The sequence below is a fragment of the Coregonus lavaretus genome (genome assembly GCF_964263955.1).
Source record: "Coregonus lavaretus genome assembly, chromosome: 4".
Classification (NCBI taxonomy): domain Eukaryota; kingdom Metazoa; phylum Chordata; class Actinopteri; order Salmoniformes; family Salmonidae; genus Coregonus; species Coregonus lavaretus.
Window position 1 is genome coordinate 53,951,207 of NC_139991.1, and position 18,173 is coordinate 53,969,379.

Here is an 18,173-nt window from a genome sequence, read left to right on the forward strand (position 1 = left end):
TGAATGGAAAATGGTTGTGATTATAAACGAAAGGCTTTAACAAGCCATTGAATATGGAGACACTAAAACAAAATCTGTCCTCACAGGCTTTTGTGAAAGAATACATGCCTGATCGAGTGGTTTAGTTTGTTTGAAGATAGAAGTTCATAAGTGTCTTAGATGCTCTTTAGAAACCCTGCCATGCCATTGGTCCATCTATATCTGAGAGGCTTTGGAGCTGATTGGAGGAGACATGGCGGATTTAGCCAATCATAAAGAGGGGTGGCCAGGGATTTGTGTCTTTCTCTGGTCCATCTGTTGAGATTTTTGGCCCATTCCATCACACTGGCCTTGTATGTGCGCTCTCGTGCGCGCACACACACACACACACACACACACACACACACACACACACACACACACACACACACACACACACACACACACACACACACACACACACACACACACACACACACACACACACACACACACACTCTAACTGAGGGGAGGACGGCTCATAATAATGGCTGGAATGGAGTCAATTAAATGGTATCAAGTACGTGGTTTCCGTTGGTTGATACCATTCCATTGACTCCATTCCAGCCATTACTATGAGCCGTCCTCCCCTCAGCAGCCTCCACTGGTGCACGCACACAAACACACACACACACACACTTGAATAGAGATTTCAAGGGCTTGGTCAAGGAATGTCAAGTCTGTCACCTGAATCATTACAGAGCAGAGGGAGAAATGTCAAGTCTTTATAAATGGCCGATTTTCTTTGAAGGATAAAATAATAAAATATTTGTCTCCCTCTAGCTGTACAAACTTGTATGACTAATATTTGCATTGAAATAATTTGATGTAACTTTCGACCCTGGACTTCCCTTAGACAATGCACTGTTGTATCTTATTCTTTCATAAAGCAGTAGCCTACATTTTGAACTTAAACTGAGTGTACAAAACATTAAGAACACCCCCCCCCCCCACCACCAGATGGCCTCAGAACAGCCTCAATTCGTCAGGGCATGGACTCTACTAGGTTTAGAAAGCGTTCCACAGGGATGCTGGCCCATGTTGACTCCCATGCTTCCTACAGTTGTGTCGTTGGATGGATGCCCTTTGGGTGGTGGATATCTCAATTGTCTCAAGGGCTTAAAAATCCTTCTTTAACCAGTCTCCTCCCTTTCATCTACACTCATTGAAGTGGATTTAACAAGTGGCATCAATAAGGGATCACCTGGATTCACCTGGTCAGTCTATTTCATGGAAAGAGCAGGTGTCCTTAATGTTTTGTACACTCAGTGTAGTTTCTTTTGTCTTTCTCTTAATAACATGTTTTCCTATTTCTCCTCTCTCTCATCCTCTTCACCCAAGGTGTCAGATCGTTGTGACTATGTGTTTGTTAATGGGAAGGAGACGAGGGGGAGGATGAGGATGGTGCTCAACTTCACCTACAGCTACCTGAGTGCCAACTGGAGATGAGTGTGTGGATGCCCCGCCTCCCACTGCTTATCGACGTGGCCGACCCCGAACTCAGCCAGATCAAGGGCTGGAGGGTCCCCGTGGCTGCCGGCAACAGGAGGCGAGTAGTTTTACCAGACAGTGAGATGTGTTACCTATTTCAAACTGCTTGGGAGATTGACTTTCACAGTAATTGCAGTGCAGAGTAAAATACTGACGTTCAAGAATCATCTTCAAGCATCTTGTTAATTTTGATGGTTGTACCACCACCTCCCACATATTTAAAACTTATTTTTTAAGTAGTCTTGTACCAGTCTGCCCACATATAGGTATCTTCATCTGGAGGTTTAGAATAACTGTGATGATGCTAATGTCTTAATCATGGAGCCTACACCTGTCTGTCCCCATCACGCCCCCTCTCTGGCCACCGCTGTGTTCAGGATACCCAGGTGACGCCGGTGACTCAGATGGTCTCTCTGAGGGGAGAAAACGTGACTTTCAATGACTCTGTCTCTCATTTCTGTCGCTGACTCACTTTCTGTCAGCCAGACGCAAGACTAACATATCTGTTCTCACCTCCACAACATTCTGGCAATGTCCTTACACAGGCAGTCTTGTTCCTGTTTGTTGTGAAAGCGAGATTGATTGGTGGCAAAAGCATGTCTGAACAAGGAAGACAGAGAGAGAAGAATAGAGTTGGAGTCTGTCTTTCATTTTCGCTCATTGTTATAGAACGGGCAATTACATTCGGGCAATTAAGCTTGAGTTATTTAGCTTGAGGCATATGTTCTATAGATTGTTCAGTAGTCTTGCACAATGCATGCTAAAATCCACTTCAAAGTACAACATATCACCAATGCACTGTGCAAACCCTTTAACCTGGGGCCACCAGGTGGCGCTCTAACACATATGCCCCTGCTGTCATGGCCCTCTCTGAGCCCCTGATCTCTCTAGTCCAGTGGGTAGGAGAGGTGAGAAGGCCAGTCGAGTCGTGAGTCTGAAAGCGAGCTCATTATAGGCCCAGACCTTATCTGACTTGCCTGCTTTTGTCTGCTCCCTGCTGCAAATGTCACCTCGATTAGGCTGTCGTGTGTGTGTCATCCCACCGGTGAAGAGGTGGTGGGGGGAGGAATGGGGGGCCCGGGCACCAAAGCCAGTCAGCTCCAGCATGTTGACCTGTCAGCCTGTTTTTCTGCCTGGATGGTCATGCATCATTAAACCTAATGGAAATTGTCAGTGTCGGGTGGGGGGGTGGGGTGGGCGAGAGAGGAGAGAGAGAGAGAGAGAGAGAGAGAGAGAGAGAGAGAGAGAGAGAGAGAGAGAGAGAGAGGAGAGAGAGAGAGAGAGAGAGAGAGAGAGAGAGAGAGAGAGAGAGAGAGAGAGAGAGAGAGAGAGAGAGAGAGAGAGAGAGAGAGAGAGAGAGAGAGGGGGAAGGTGTTTTTAAAAAAATATTCAGTGGAGAAAGAACAAGAGAGACTGAGTGGAGAGAGAGAGAAAGAAAGAGATTTGAATGAGAAAACATGTAAGGTAGAGAGAACGAGAGGTAGAGAGTTGGAGGGAATGGAGAGTGGAGTGGTGTCAGGGTAATGGCTGTAGCCCCTGTGTTCACAGTGCTCCACTGTTTACAGGAGGTTAGAGTCGTTGGGCCACGCTCTGTCTGTCACTGGGCTGAACAGAGATGCCTCTCCCTGGTCTGTACTTTACCTCATCAGCCCTACTGCTGCTGTATGGGGTTCATCACAGTAGATGAAGAAGACTCAACCTGGTCTCAGAGCATTTCGTATTATTCTGTATGTAACTCCGAGACACTCCATTTAGTATGATATTTACATTTTACATTTTAGTCATTCAGCAGACGCTCTTATCCAGAGCGACTTACAGTTAGATGTTACGTTTGGTATTGTTACATAAGACAGATGTTTACTTAAGGCAAAAAAACGATCTCATCACAGACAACTTTAGCATTTTAGCTAATTACCAACTTTTCAACTACTTACTACTTTTTAGCTACTTTGCAACTACTCAGAACGTTAGCTAACCCTTCCCCTAGCCTTAACCCCTTTAGCTAACCCTTTACCTAACTCTAAATGTAACCCTTTTAACTAACCCTTCCCCTAACCTTAACCCTTTAACCTAACTCCTAAACTTAACCCTGACCTTAACCCTAACCCCTAACCCCTAGCCTAGCTAATCAACGTAATCCCCAAAAGTAGTTATTTTTCATCAGAGGGCAATAAACAGTAACTAGTAATGCTGCATACTCAAAGAAAGGTTAAAATCTCACCTTTCTGGTAAAAATAGTTATAAATTGCTGAGGTGTGTAGTCACTTTTGAGGACACAAGCTCAAGTACACAGTACAAACATGATAAAAATATGAAAATATGAAATATTTTATATGATGTATTTCCTATTCAACAAAACTGTATGAATAAGGCTTGACATGATTTATATGCTTTCTGAATATAGCATAATGAAATTATAAAATGATTAACTATAAGATTTCACCTTCCTTTTAACTGTAAAATCCATATTTGGATAATCAGTGTTAGAGACATTTTGCATATGTTCTAAACGTCTCTTGGTCAAAATGTCTAACCCCATCGCTGTGAATATCTCACAGAGCTCTAGCTTGGCTTCCTGATCCTGTTAGGAACTCACCCTTCATCTCATATTCATCTTGTCAAACAGAAAGTGTTATTTTGTTTAAAATCTATGAATTATTTTAGATTAATGGCTATAAATGTTAGCCAACTAGCCACCTACCTAGAATTCGTAACATATGTTTAGCAAATTTGTAACATATTATACATTTGCAAATTCGTAACATATAATACAAATTCTAATTCATAACATATCCTACGAAAGATATCATACAAATTAATACATACCATATGAAAATGAATATATCATACTAAATGGAGTGTCTCAGATTTACGTACAGAATAATACGAAATGCTCTGAGACCAGGTTGGAAGACTGTGTCCCTACAGACCAGGGTTTCAATCCCTCTTTCAATTCAAACAATGGAAAAGAATGAAGGAGAAGATAGAGACAGAGAAGTAAGTGTAATGGTGGAATAGAATAGAGTAGAGAACATTTTCTAAAGAACAGTTTCAGAACTTTTTCTAAAGACTTTCTCAAAAGTCACCTTGCAAGTAAACATATTTTTCCTCTGAAATTTGGTTGCATTGTGATTATTTGATATTTTGCTTCGGAGTAAACAAATACCCACATCCAAATGTGTCTGTGATAACTGCAGTAAACTGTTGATTTGATTTTAATTTTCCTACTTTAATGCTCCTTTTATGCTTCTTACCAAGCGTTTTTATTTTTATTTTCTCCAGGAATGAGAGGGTGAGTGAGGATGATGGTGATAAAGTGGACAGTGAGAGGACAGAGAGTGGCTGTGTCCCTCAGTACCAGAGAACCACGGTGCGGGTCTTCACACACTTTGTGGCCCTGGGAGCTGATGGGCTGGGCCAACAGGACTTCCTGCTGGGCAGTGATTGGCAGGTGGACGTGACTGACCTGGTCCAGGATTCGCTGAGGGTGGAGGACCAACGTGTGGCCCGCCTACTGAAGGGACAGGTCCTGATGGGCCTCAGCACCGGCACAGCCAAACTACAGGTAAGAGAGAGGGGGAGAGCGAGAGGGAGGGAGGGAGGGAGGGAGGGAGGGAGGGAGGGAGGGAGGAGGAAAGAGTAATAATGAGAGTATTAGTGTGTGATAGAGAGAGAGCAAAGGGGAGAAAGAAACAACATGATTAAGAGAGCTTGAAAGAAAGAAAGAGAGCACCTGCTTGGACAAAATATTAGAGGATGGGGAATGGAGGAGGAACAATTGGAAAATACAAAGTAAACGGAGGCTCGTTGAGAGGGAGACTTTAAAAAGGCAACAGAATCGATCTTGGCACAACACAAACACTTAGCCAATCAGGGCCTGACAAAACAACGTGAGCCTGAAGCACAGCCAATAAAGGCTGCTGAGTCTCTGAGGGCATGTAGGCTCACACACCCCACTCACATACCCCCATCCCAATTAGATCATTACTGTGCCCACTTACGGTGTAAAACACAATCGATCAAGCTTTTTCCCAACAACACAACACAACAGCTTTGCCAAGGCCTGAGCCATGGACCTGCATCTCTTCTCCTTATTGATGAGTTGCAGTTGTGTGTGTCGATGTACAATACCCTATTACCTTTATGTGCCCCGGTTGTCAGTTGAGAACCATTTCTCATTTCCAATGGCGACCTTGGCCCAGAGGCAGAAACAAACAGCAGGGAAATTGATGGAAATCATGTCAATGGTTGCACTGTGTTGTCCCTCTATTTGTTTGCGTCCTTTTGGATGGTTTGAGAATGTCTATGACTCAATAAGAGTGGCGAGGCACTTTATGAATGTCAAAGGCAACCTTGATAACCCTGTAATCATTCACTCTGCTACAAAGCCATCATGTCACTGTCCCTCCCCTCCTCTGCTATTATAGGGGGCTTATTACACACACACACACACACACACACACACACACACACACACACACACACACACACACACACACACACACACACACACACACACACACACACACACACACACACACACACACACAAACACTCAAAGTAAAACAAATCTATAGTTTTGAAGCATCCTTCTGATGCTGATCACTCACATGCAAAGAAACACACAAACGCACAAAACAGAACACACTATACTTCTCTCTCTCTTTCTCTCTCTCTCTCTTCATTTCTTTTTTCCTCTCCCCCCTGAAGCGCACACACACACTGGCACTCAGAGAACCCCAAATGCAGCAACCTCAAAGGAGTATTGACAGTGCTGTTAGAGAGCCTTTGAAGTTTTATTTGATAGCAAAATTGCCTCTCGCTTCACTGGAGTGATTGTAGATCCAGCTACAAACAAGAGGGTCCTCAATTGTCTAGAATTAAAATCCAATAAAAAGAAGAGCAAATCACTGCAATCGGCAAGGAGGGTCTTGTAATCAAACTATCAAAAGGAATTCTGCTGTAAATGGAGTAGATAGCCCTGGGTCTCCACGGTTACCAAAAATAAAACCCATTTCATGTGTCAGATGCATCTCTCCCTGCCCCGTTGTTTTAGCTGCCACTAAATTGATAAATCACTCTACCTCATAAAACCGGTTATTAGCTTTATAAGGTACAATCACTGCTTTTCCCAAGCCCTAACACTTGCATTAGTAACTAAGGCAGGACAAAGCTTACTGAAAGCTTCAAATGCAGCTTTGAATAGTTCAATGTTTTGCCAATGTCTCTACAATGTCACCAACAGATGTAATAAAATAAGGCCCTCTTTACTTTTATAAGTTACTTTTATTTATTCATTATTTTATTTCACTTCATTATAGAGTAGATTAAAGGACATTGAATGAAAATGTGGTGGTAGGTGTGCTGCTGGATTTTAGGATAAAGCTTTGGCTTAATCTGACCAGTGACACAATGTACCCTCTTAGATAATAAAATAGTCCTAAATAGACCTAAAAGCATCAAGGTAACAACAAGGTACCTACCTCTACCTATATGCTCATGATAGCACATGAGGGGGGGGGGTCATATCACTTCAAACCACAGGCTGCAAATGTGACACCCCATCTCCTTTCAGTTGTTCCAAAATTTTAACTGGTGTTTCTGACATTTGATAAAAGTACAGACTCAGAGCTTCAAAACTGTATGTTCTACACTGCAATTGGAGGAAAAATGGCAAAGTAATGCTGCTTTGAACGTTTATAAACTTGTAACTCCACTTGAAAAGAGAAATGGCCCTTGAAAAGTTTTGGTTCAGTTTTTACACTTTGTCAAGGCTGAGGTGTATGTGGTGTGGGAGTCAGGCACAGGACACCGAAGCTTAGTCCAACAATGTTTACTGTGAAACCGATAGGCAAAGATACAGTAAACGGCCTCAACACTAAACAGAGGCGAGCAATACGCAAACTATGCGTAAAACAATAAACAATGAAACAATTACAAAAAACACGCAGCACAACGGACAGGCGAAACAACACACAACCTAACCAATACTTTCACAGGCAACTTATAGAACACGTAATCATACACAAACGGACACAGGTGTGACAGACAGACAAAAGCAATCACACATAGAAACATTCAACGGTGGTAGCTAGTACTCCGGGGACGACGAACGCCGAAGCCTGCCCGAACTAGGAGGAGGAGCAGCCTCGGCAGAATCCGTGACACACTTCTTTGTTCACACCCTCTTAAGCCTTAGCTCCACCCATCTCTTTTAAGGATTCACGTGAGGCCATGTCTTAAACATAGTGTCTAAGGTAGTGTAGTAACCAACCCAAGAGTTCAAGACTAAAAGTGGTAAAAGTAGTAGCCTACAATAAGGAAAAACTCCAGGTAAAGATCAACTTTATAAAAAATATAAGATCACTAAAAGTAGTGGCAATTTTTTGGTGGTAAATGAAATAATCAAAATATGTGTTCTTTATGCTTTACATACCAAGTGTTGTCATCAGTTCGTTGTAGAGATGCCACACCACTGCTTTGTCACATGGCAGCAGCCTTCCACCAAAGTTTTTGTGTCCTGGGTGGCGTCCTGGTAATACTATTGCATTATCCTCTGCATAGTTGTTGATGAAGTTCACAACTCGCTGCAAGTCCTCATGCTTCAGTTGTAACCTGTGCTTGCTTGGGCCAGCTCTCTTTTTGATGGGAGGCATTAGACCATTCTCCTTGTATGACTGGTGGAGGAGAGTCAGCATGCTCTAGTTTTGTCTTATCTTGATAAGTGACCAGTCGTGTGGTCGAGTGCTGCAAGGAAACACTTAGTTAAACTGCAGCTGGCCCAGAACAGAATGGCACGTCTTGCTCTTCATTGTAATCAGAGGGCTAATATAAATACTATGCATGCCAGTCTCTCTTGGCTAAGAGTTGTGGAGAGATTGACTGCATCACTTCTTATTTTTTATAAGAAACATTAATGTGTTGAACATTCCAAATTGTTTGCATAGTCAACTTACACACAGCTCTGACACACACAATTACCCCACCAGACTTGCCACCAGGGGTCTTTTCACAGTCCCCAAATCCAGAACAAATTCAAGAAAGCATATAGAATTATATAGTCATTATTGCATGGAACTCCATTCCATCTCATATTGCTCAAATGAACAGCAAACCTGGTTTCAAACAACAGATAAAGCAACACCTCACGGCACAACGCAGCTCCCCTATTTGACCTAGATAGTTTGTGTGTATGTATTGATATGTAGGCTACGTGTGCCTTTTTAAAATTGATGTAGTTCTGTCCTTGAGCTGTTCTTGTCTATTAATGTTCTGTATGATGTAATGTTTCATGTTTTGTGTGGACCCCAGGAAGAGTAGCTGCTGCTTTCCTAATAAAATACCAAAATGCTGAAAGACAAATTCCAGATAAAAATATTTAATCATTATTAGACGAGGCTTACCCAGACACAATTGCCTCAATTGATGGGTCATGTGAAAGAGAGGCTATAACCACTCCTCAATCACATCTATCTAAGTGTATGGGTCTCTATTGCCTAGAACCTGTTCACATGTTCATGAAATACAATAGATGGCCATAATCACCCCCAGACACGCCTGGCCAAGTTGATGGGTCATGTAATCATCTGGCGAAGTGGAGTCTTTTGTTTAAACATGTAAACTAGCTAGCAGCTAAACAATGAACCATAATCCCAACCCATACAGTAGAAATACAACCCATACAACGGAATATCATAGCTAGCCACCATGCATGAAATGATGTAGTATGAATATGCAGGAAGCTAACCAACTAGATTCAATGTTAGCTAGTTAGCTATGCAAATGTTTTTCTGAGATATGAATAATATTACTACACAGATCATGCACGTAGCTAGCGAGCCAGCCAGCTAATGTTAGCTAGCTAGCTAGCTAGCTCAAGTTTTTTATGTCACATGCACAAGTACAGTGAAATGCCTTTCTTGCAAACTCAAAACCCAACAATGCAATAATCAATAACAATGTAATACTAGAACAAAAACCACAAGAAATAAGAAGAAATATGAAGAACACAATAAGTAAGTAAGTAAGCACACTATATACAGGGTCAGTTCCAATACCATATTTACAATGTGCAGGGATACAAGAGTGATGAAGGTAGATATGTATAGGGGTAAGGTGACTAGGCAACAGGATGTAAGATAAACAGAGTAGCAGCAGCTTGTATGTGAGTGAGTGTGGGTGTGTGTAGAGTCAGTTTAAATGTACGTGCATATTATGTGTGAGTGAGAAGGTGATGGAGTGAGTGTGTGTGTCAGTGTGTAAGGACCTGCAAGTGTGCATAGAGACAGTGAAAAAATAAAAATAAATGGTCAATGAAGATCAAAGGTTAACTCAGATAGTCTGTGTAGTCATCTTGTTAGCTATTTATCAATCATATTGCTTGGGGATAGAAGCTGTTCAAGAGCCTGTTGGTGCCAGACTTAATGCACCGGTACCGCTTGCAGTGCAGAGCAGAGAGAATAGTCTATGGCTTGGGTGGTTGGAGTCTTTAAAGATTTTCCGGGCCTTCCTATCACACCACCTGTCATGTTTGTTTACAGACGGGTCAGACCAAGGCGCAGCGTGATATACGTACAAGTTTATTTACATGAATAAACAACCGACAAAACAACAAACCAACGAAACGTGAAGTCCAAGGCAGCACAACACAACATACCTTAACCGGAACAAGATCCCACAACTTGACAGTGCCAATAGCCTGCCTAAGTATGGTCCCCAATCAGAGACAACGAGCGACAGCTGCCTCTGATTGGGGAACCACACCGGCCAACATAGATCTATACATACTAGATAGAAAACATAGAACTACACAACATAGAATATACACACCCTGACTCAACAAATAAGCGTCCCCTGAGTCAGGGCGTGACAGTACCCCCCCCAAAGGTGCGGACTCCGACCGCACAACCTTTACTTAACAGGGTAGGGGCCGGGTGGGCATTCCGCCTCGGAGGCGGATCCGGCTCCGGGCGTGACAACCACCTATTCTCCGCCTCCCTGTTGCGCCCCTGGTCTGGTCTGGACCTCGGCGCGCTGCTTCCCCTCTCCTTCCTCCCACTATACTCCAAGCCCTGTCTGGACCCTGGTGTGGGAGACCCCGAACCTGGAGAGGGGCTGACGTCTGGGTCCGGACTGGAGCCGCTGACCGGAGCTGGACTGGGCACTGGTGGAGCGGACTGCTCTGGCTCCGGAGTGGAGCCGCTGACCGGATCTGGACTAGACCCCGGTGGAGCGGACTGCTCTGGCTCCGGAGTGGAGCCACTGACCGGAGCTGGATCAGGCACTGGTGGAGCGGAATGCTCTGGCTCCGGAGTGGAGCCGCTGTCCGGATCTGGACTAGACCCCAGTGGAGCGGACTGCTCTGGCTCCGGAGTGGAGCCGCTGACCGGAGCTGGATCAGGCACCGGTGGAGCGGACTGCTCTGGCTCCGGAGTGGAGCCGCTGACCGGAGCTGGACTGGACCCCAGTAGAGTGGACTGCTCTGGCTCCGGAGTGGAGCAGCTGACCGGAGCTGGATCAGGCACCGGTGGAGCGGACTGTTCTGGCTCCGGACTAGAGCAGCTGACCGGAGCTGGATCAGGCACCGGTGGAGCGGGAACAGGCCGGACTGGCGACGCGCACCACTGGCTTGGTGCGAGGAGCAGGAACAGGCCGGGCTGGCGACGCGCACCACTGGCTTGGTGCGAGGAGCAGGAACAGGCTGGGCCGGGCTGGGAACACGCACCACTGGCTTGGTGCGAGGAGCGGGAACAGGCCGGGATGGACTGGAGACGCGCACCACTGGCTTGGTGCGAGGAGCAGGAACAGGCCGGGCCGGGCTGGAGACGCGCACCACTGGCTTGGTGCGAGGAGCAGGAACAGGCCGGGCCGGGCTGGCGACACGCACCACTGGCTTGGTGCGAGGAGCAGGAACAGGCCGGGCCGGACTTGTCTGGAGGTCTAGAGCGGAGAGCTGGCACAACCCGTCCTGGCTGGCTGCCCACTTTCGCACTACACGTGCGGGGTGCTGGCTCAGGACGCACTGGGCTGTGCACGCGCACTGGCGATACAGTTCGTAGAACTGGCGCAGGATATGCGGGACCGAGGAGGCGTACTGGAGACCAGGAGCGTTGAGCCGGCACACCCCGTCCTGGCTGGATGCCCATCTTCGCACAGGACACGGAGCTTGCCCAGTCATACGCCTCTTCGCGTGAGTACGGGGAGTTGGCTCTGCTCTAACCCTAGGCTCCGCCAACCACTCCGTGTGCCCCCCCCACATTTTTTTTATTGGGGCTGCTTCTCAGGCTTCCTCCTCGACCGGCCTCCTCCGTGTTGCCATTGCTTCTCTCCTGCCCGGGTATCTACCTTAGCCCATGGTCCTTTCCCCGCGAATATCTCCTCCCATGACCACAAATTGGCCACCTGTGACATAGCCATCCGCGCCGCCTGGACACGCTGCTTGGTCCTCGTTTGGTGGGATCTTCTGTCACGTTAGTTTACAGACGGGTCAGACCAAGGCGCAGCATGATATACGTACATGTTTATTTAAATGAATAAACAACCGACAAAACAACAAACGAACGAAACGTGAAGTCCAAGGCAGCACAACACAACATACCTTAACCGGAACAAGATCCCACAACTTGACAGTGCCAATAGGCTGCCTAAGTATGGTCCCCAATCAGAGACAACGAGTGACAGCTGCCTCTGATTGGGAACCACACCGGCCAACATAGATCTATACATACTAGATAGAAAACATAGAACTACACAACATAGAATATACACACCCTGACTCAACAAATAAGCGTCCCCTGAGTCAGGGCGTGACACCACCTTATATAGATGTCCTGGACGGCAGGGAACTCGGCCCCAGTGATGCACTGGGCTGTCCGCACCACCCTCTGTAGCACTTTGCGATCGAGGGCGGTGCTATTGCCATACCAGGCAGTGATGCAGCCAGTCAAAATGCTCTAAATGGTACAGATGTAAACTTTTTGAGGATTTGAGGGCCCATGCCAAACTTTTTCAACCTCCTGAGGGGGGAAGAGACGACTGAGAGCGTGTGTTTGGACCATTTTAAGTCTTTAGTGATGTGGACACAGAGGAACTTGACGGTTGACCTGCTCCACTACAGTCCCGTCGACGTGGATGGGGGCGTGCTCGCCCCCCTGTTTCCTGTAGTCCACGATCAGCTCCTTGGTTTTACTGATGTGGAAGGAGAGGTTTTTGTTCTGGTACCACACTGCCAGGTCACTGACCTCCTCCCTGTAGGCTGACTCATCGTCGTCGGTGATCAGGCCTACCATCATCGCGTGGTCAGCAAACTTGATGATGGTGTTGGAGTCCTGCGTGGCCACGCAGTCGTGGGTGAACAGGGAGTACAGGAGGGGACTAAGCACACACCCCTATGGGGCCCATGTGTTGAGGGTCAATCTGGCGGAGGTGATGTTGCCTACCCTCACCACCTGGGGTCGGCCCGTCAGGAAGTCCAGGATCCAGTTGCAGAGGGAGGTGTTCAGACCAAGAGTCCTAAGCTTGGTGATGAGCTTGGAGGGGACAATGATGTTGAACACTGAGCTGTAGTCAATGAACAGCATTCTCACATAGGTATTCCTTTTATCTAGGTGGGTGAGGGCAGTGTGGAGAGCAATTGAGATTGCGTCATCAATGGATCTGTTGGGGCGGTATGCAAATTGGAGTGGCCCTGTGTAGCTCAGTTGGTAGAGCATGGTGCTTGCAACACCAGGGTTGTGGGTTCGATCCCCACGGGGGGCCAGTATGAAAATGTATGCACTCACTAACTGTAAGTCGCTCTGGATAAGAGCGTCAGCTAAATGACAAAAAATGTATCAAATGTAAATGTCTAGGGTGTCTGGGACAGTGGAGTTAATGAGTGCCATAACCAGCCTCTCAAAGCACTTCATGATTTCGGAAGTGAGTGCTACAGGGCGGTAGTCATTGTGGCATGAAGCCTTAGAGTAGCTAGCTAACAGTATGCTTTAACTTGCAATGAAAATTACTTTTTGACAAAAGTAGAAACGCATAATATCTGTAGCTAGACTCTACTTTTATACCACTGCCTTCTGTGTTCTCTTTTCGACTCCCTCCACATTTGCAATCAAACATCAAAATGTTCTCCATCTCCTTCTCATACTCCTTTTCCAGCGGGTATTCCACTGATTTCACTTCTTCCATGACAACGCTGTTCATCTCTGTTTGTTTCCCATCACTGTCATCAGAAGACTTTACAATGTCTGGTTCAATTCAAATGTTTTTACTTCAGTAAGGGATTTCCTCATCGTCCGATTTGTTTTCAGAGTCAAAGAGATTCAGCATGGCACGATCGTCCTCCAGAAAGTACTCCATCACAACTTTTTCCCACTGAGCTTCATCGATAGCGCCTGCTAAATTCATGGCAGCAATGTTGTTGAGAGCAGTAGCAACACTTTTACAGTTTTCCAATCTTTGTTTTTTTAAACGCGGTCACAAGGATTATCTGAGCTGCTCATGTTTTAGACAGATTGGTCTGCAACATGGCAGACCAATCAGAACTCATCTCTCGTCATGTCCAACCCATCCATTATCTCAGCCAATCATCGCTAGTGGGAAGGTTCCTGTCTTTTTTTCATATTTAAAGATGACATACGTGTTTGTTATTAAGGCACATGACAGTTCACATGTTCAAGAAGGCATTACTGAAGAAACCAAAACATTTTTGGGATGAAAAAACATTTTTTACATTCAAATGATTCTCCTGTGAAGTAGTGACGTCCGTCATACGCCCATCTTTCTGAAACGGGTCACAAATGACCCCTGGGCCTTATATGTTCGACCTTTGACCCAGCCCTACAGGTGCCACAGTACACATATATACACAGCTGGCCTTGTGTGTTCCCAGTGTGTTTAGCTGTGTTGTTAGCATGCAGCCAGTAGCGTGCAGCTTTAACAGTATGGTGCTGTGGAGGAGGAGTGTGTTGGCCATGGTCCTTTTCAGATGAGGCAGTGATCAGTGCTGACAGTTCATTATGGCAGCGTGGAAGGAGTGGAGGTGTGGGTCTGTGTGTGGACGGGTGGTGGAGAGGAGGAGGGTGTAGAGGAGACTCAGGCCTAATGAGTGTGGATGGAAGTACTTCCCTTCTCATCACACATCACTCACATTTACATGCTTACATCTCCAGTAGCCCTCGGAGCCAGGGAACTGCCAGTCAGAGAGACGCAGGCAGAGTGTGTGTGTGTCTGAGTGTTTCTGAGTGTGTGGCTGGTGATCGCAGATGCACAGTACATGCATCATCTTGTCTTGATTCATATAAGCACAGTACATTATGAAAGAGCTTGGGTCATGATGTTCCTCCATCTTTATGTTCTTTCTTCAGTGTTAATATAAGCTTGTCATGTTGACATCTTTGCTCTTCCCTCCGTCTATTATTGATGGTGTTGGCTTCAGTGTGAATGCTTGTACAGGTGATGTGACATTATATATTTGAAGTTGAACCAATACAAGTGTGTGTGTGTGTGTGTTTGTCTGTGTTTATACTAATGTGTGTGTATAATGTTGCAGGTGATGTCTCCTCTGTCTGACTCAATCCTGGCTGAGCGGATGGTCAGGGTTCTGGAAGACAAAGTGAGTGTGACAGAGCTGGGAGTGCAGCTGGTCTCTGGCCTCTCTCTGTCCCTCCAGCTCAGCCCAGGGAGCAACAGGGCCATCATCGCCACGACTACCACACAGGAAGTAATGCAGAAACTCAAACAGGTAACCATACACACATGCCTGAGCAACCGACTGCACCAAATATACAGTATCATATGTTCACCAATAGATAGAAATGGTATATGGGAATTTTCAAAATGTGTATATGAGATATGTGAGCGATCTGTAAGGCTAAAGGTAAACTGTAACTTTCTCACCCGGAATAGGTGGAGTTAAATTGGCTGCCATTTTATCCTTTATAGTGAATATGATCAGATTCTGATATCAAAGTATTGATCTAATCTCAATGAACATGTCTGCTTCTGAAATGTACATATTTTCAGAGGAACAGCTGCAGAGACCTCCTGCTCAGCTGAAATTCTCCTGTGCTTTTAAATCTGGCTAATTAAAACATCTCTGTACATCTGTAGGGGTTCTCTCTCTCTCATTACTTCTACACTCACTCTTTCTTTCTTTTTCTCTCTTGATAAAGATGAAAAGATGAGATTCCTGCTGATACCGGTTGCTTGTGTCTAGTAACAGTAACAGTTTACATTGACAGGGAAGCATTATTTCCTTTTATGCTGCAGTGTGTCCCAAGGGGAGTTGGTGTTATAGAGTAGACATGTGGGTAGAGATTGGTTTTGTTGAAGCGCTACTCAGACAGCGTTGTTTAGTTTACCCTTTTGATGGAAAAACAAGACTGGTGACGCACTGATGTCTGTGTGTGTGCGTGCATGCTTGTGTGTGTGTGTTTGTTTGTATGTATGTGTCCTCAGGAGTCCCTTATTAGTGCCTGGCTTCAGTTCAGTGACGGCTCCATGACCCCTCTGGACCACTATGACCCCGCCCACTTTGTGCTCACAGCCACCTCATTGGACGAGCAGGTGGTGTCAGTACAGCGCAGCGCGGAGTGGAAGTGGCCGGTCATCGTGGCGAAGGGCGAAGGTCAAGGGTTACTGGTGCGCGTAGAGATGACATCATCAGAGAGCTGCCATAAGACGAAGCGACGCATCATCCTGGCAGCTGGGGTAGGAAACGTCCGTGTTAGGTTTGGCAGCTCTGAGGATCCGTACAGCCGCCCCGGAGGCAGAACCCGACCAGACCTGCCCTACTATGGAGGCTCCATCTCTGACATTGAGGCTGGAATCATGAATCGGGGCGCTACCACGGTTAAGGCCCCCATCCCGGTGCGGCCCAACGGGGACAGGCTGTCGGCCGACGGAGGAGTCCCTGGAGAGTTCTCTGAGTTCCCTGCCCAGGCGGAGCTGCCACGGGGCCGCAGCACAGAGGAGGACCTGCTGTCGTCCCGCCGTGGCCTTACAGACCTGGAGATCGGTATGTACGCCCTGCTGGGGGTCTTCTGCTTGGCCATCCTGGTCTTCCTCATCAACTGCATCTCCTACGCCCTCAAGTACCGCAGCAAGGAACTGCCCCTGGAGGCCCCTGAGGCAATGCCCCATGCCCACGACTGGGTGTGGCTGGGCCAGGATGAGGGCTTATGCCTGCAGCAGCAGCAGGACGAGCTGGGCTCAACCCTGGAGGAGGGCAGCCAGCTGCTGAATGGAGGAGCCCTGAAGGGCAGTGCCCAGGGAAGCTGTCCCGGAGGCAGGAACGAGTCACTCAACTCACCCACCACCAAGAGGAAGAGGGTCAAATTCACCACGTTCTCCAACGTCAAGCCCAATAACGGATGCCCAGTTCTGAGCCCACTGGCACTCGGACAGACCAGCGACATTAAGTGGGTGTGTCCAGACATCGAGCTGGGGGACTCGCAAGAGCTCCGGAATTACATGGAGAGGTTGAACGAGAACGCTACAAAGAACATTGTATAGAGCCGCTTATATTTTTTGTGGACGAATGAGTAACTCTAACACACCCGAATGCCTTCAGAGTAAGGAGGGAGTGAGGGGTGCGTTTTACTGAAACTGATTGGCACTGTACCTCGCCATGACAACAAGATGGCAGCCATTGTTGTTTCCATTGTTACTATCGGAATGGTCGAGGATCAGAAATTAGGGGAAACTTGAATGACACTTGTATTAGTAGATATGTCTGCTCCCTGTCTTTAATAATAGAAAAGCTTGTTTCATTTTGTTTTCACGCACAGCTCTCTTTGTTAACTTTTTAAATCATAATTTCTTTATCCTACTGTCTTTGATGTTGTTAAGCAATTACATAGTCTATGAGAGAAGTGTCCAAAGCTATCAAAGTTGTAAATAAGTTGAGGAGAGAGACTGGTTTGGAGTATGAGAGACAATATTTTCTAACGTCTTTCTTTAGCCTGTCCTCCTTTTTGCGTTTAATTTTGTTCTCCAGAGACCAACATGCATGTTACTGAAGACAAAGACAAAGCCTGTCTTAGTTCCTGTTGATACATCAGAAATAAATGTGTACATACTGTAGAGTCCTCCCTATGAGACACATGCATCTCTCACACACATCCCTGTCAAAGACATGACATTCATTGTATAGCTGAGGTCTAGGTGTGTCTGTGTTTTCTTATTCTTTCTTTTTTTTGTTTTATCTTTCCTTATTATTAGAAGGCAACAGGAGTGTCTCCTTGCTGTTTGTGACATTCTTTTGTTATTTTGTTGTCACAGTAGTTGATATGATTCCGTTGACTGTTTCCAATTTCTAGGTTAAACCTGTAGCCTACATGGAGATTTTTACACTCCTGTAATTAGTTCAATTCTGAACCTACCTGTAATTAGTGGTGAGCGTAACTGTTGGTGAGCGACATCTTGTTAAATCCCCATTTGGTATCTATTTATTCCACTTTCAGATGGACCATAATCACTGCAGATTATTTCAGACTGAGCCATAGAACCCAAACACATAATATAGGACAGGTCTATTACCAGAACCAATGGTTGGTGCAGATCAGTATAGCATAGTAGTATAGGGATGCATTAAACTACACTCTAATGACATGAGCTGCTGAGTTCCAGATGAAATAGTGATCCGCTCTGTGGCAAAACTACTGACGCGTCCA

At 46.0% G+C, this 18,173-nt stretch overlaps 1 pseudogene across 1 annotated transcript in view; it reads left to right on the forward strand.

The window, feature by feature from the left end:
• Positions 1 to 17,013, forward strand: part of LOC311128164 (transmembrane protein 132C-like) — a 190,420-nt pseudogene extending 173,407 nt beyond the window's left edge. The window contains exons 6-9 of the transcript in view: positions 1,360 to 1,567; positions 4,792 to 5,074; positions 15,050 to 15,241; positions 15,958 to 17,013. The product of the transcript in view is annotated as a transmembrane protein 132C-like (transcript). The remainder of the gene's footprint in view (positions 1 to 1,359; positions 1,568 to 4,791; positions 5,075 to 15,049; positions 15,242 to 15,957) is intronic.
• The last annotated feature ends 1,160 nt before the right edge of the window (positions 17,014 to 18,173 follow it).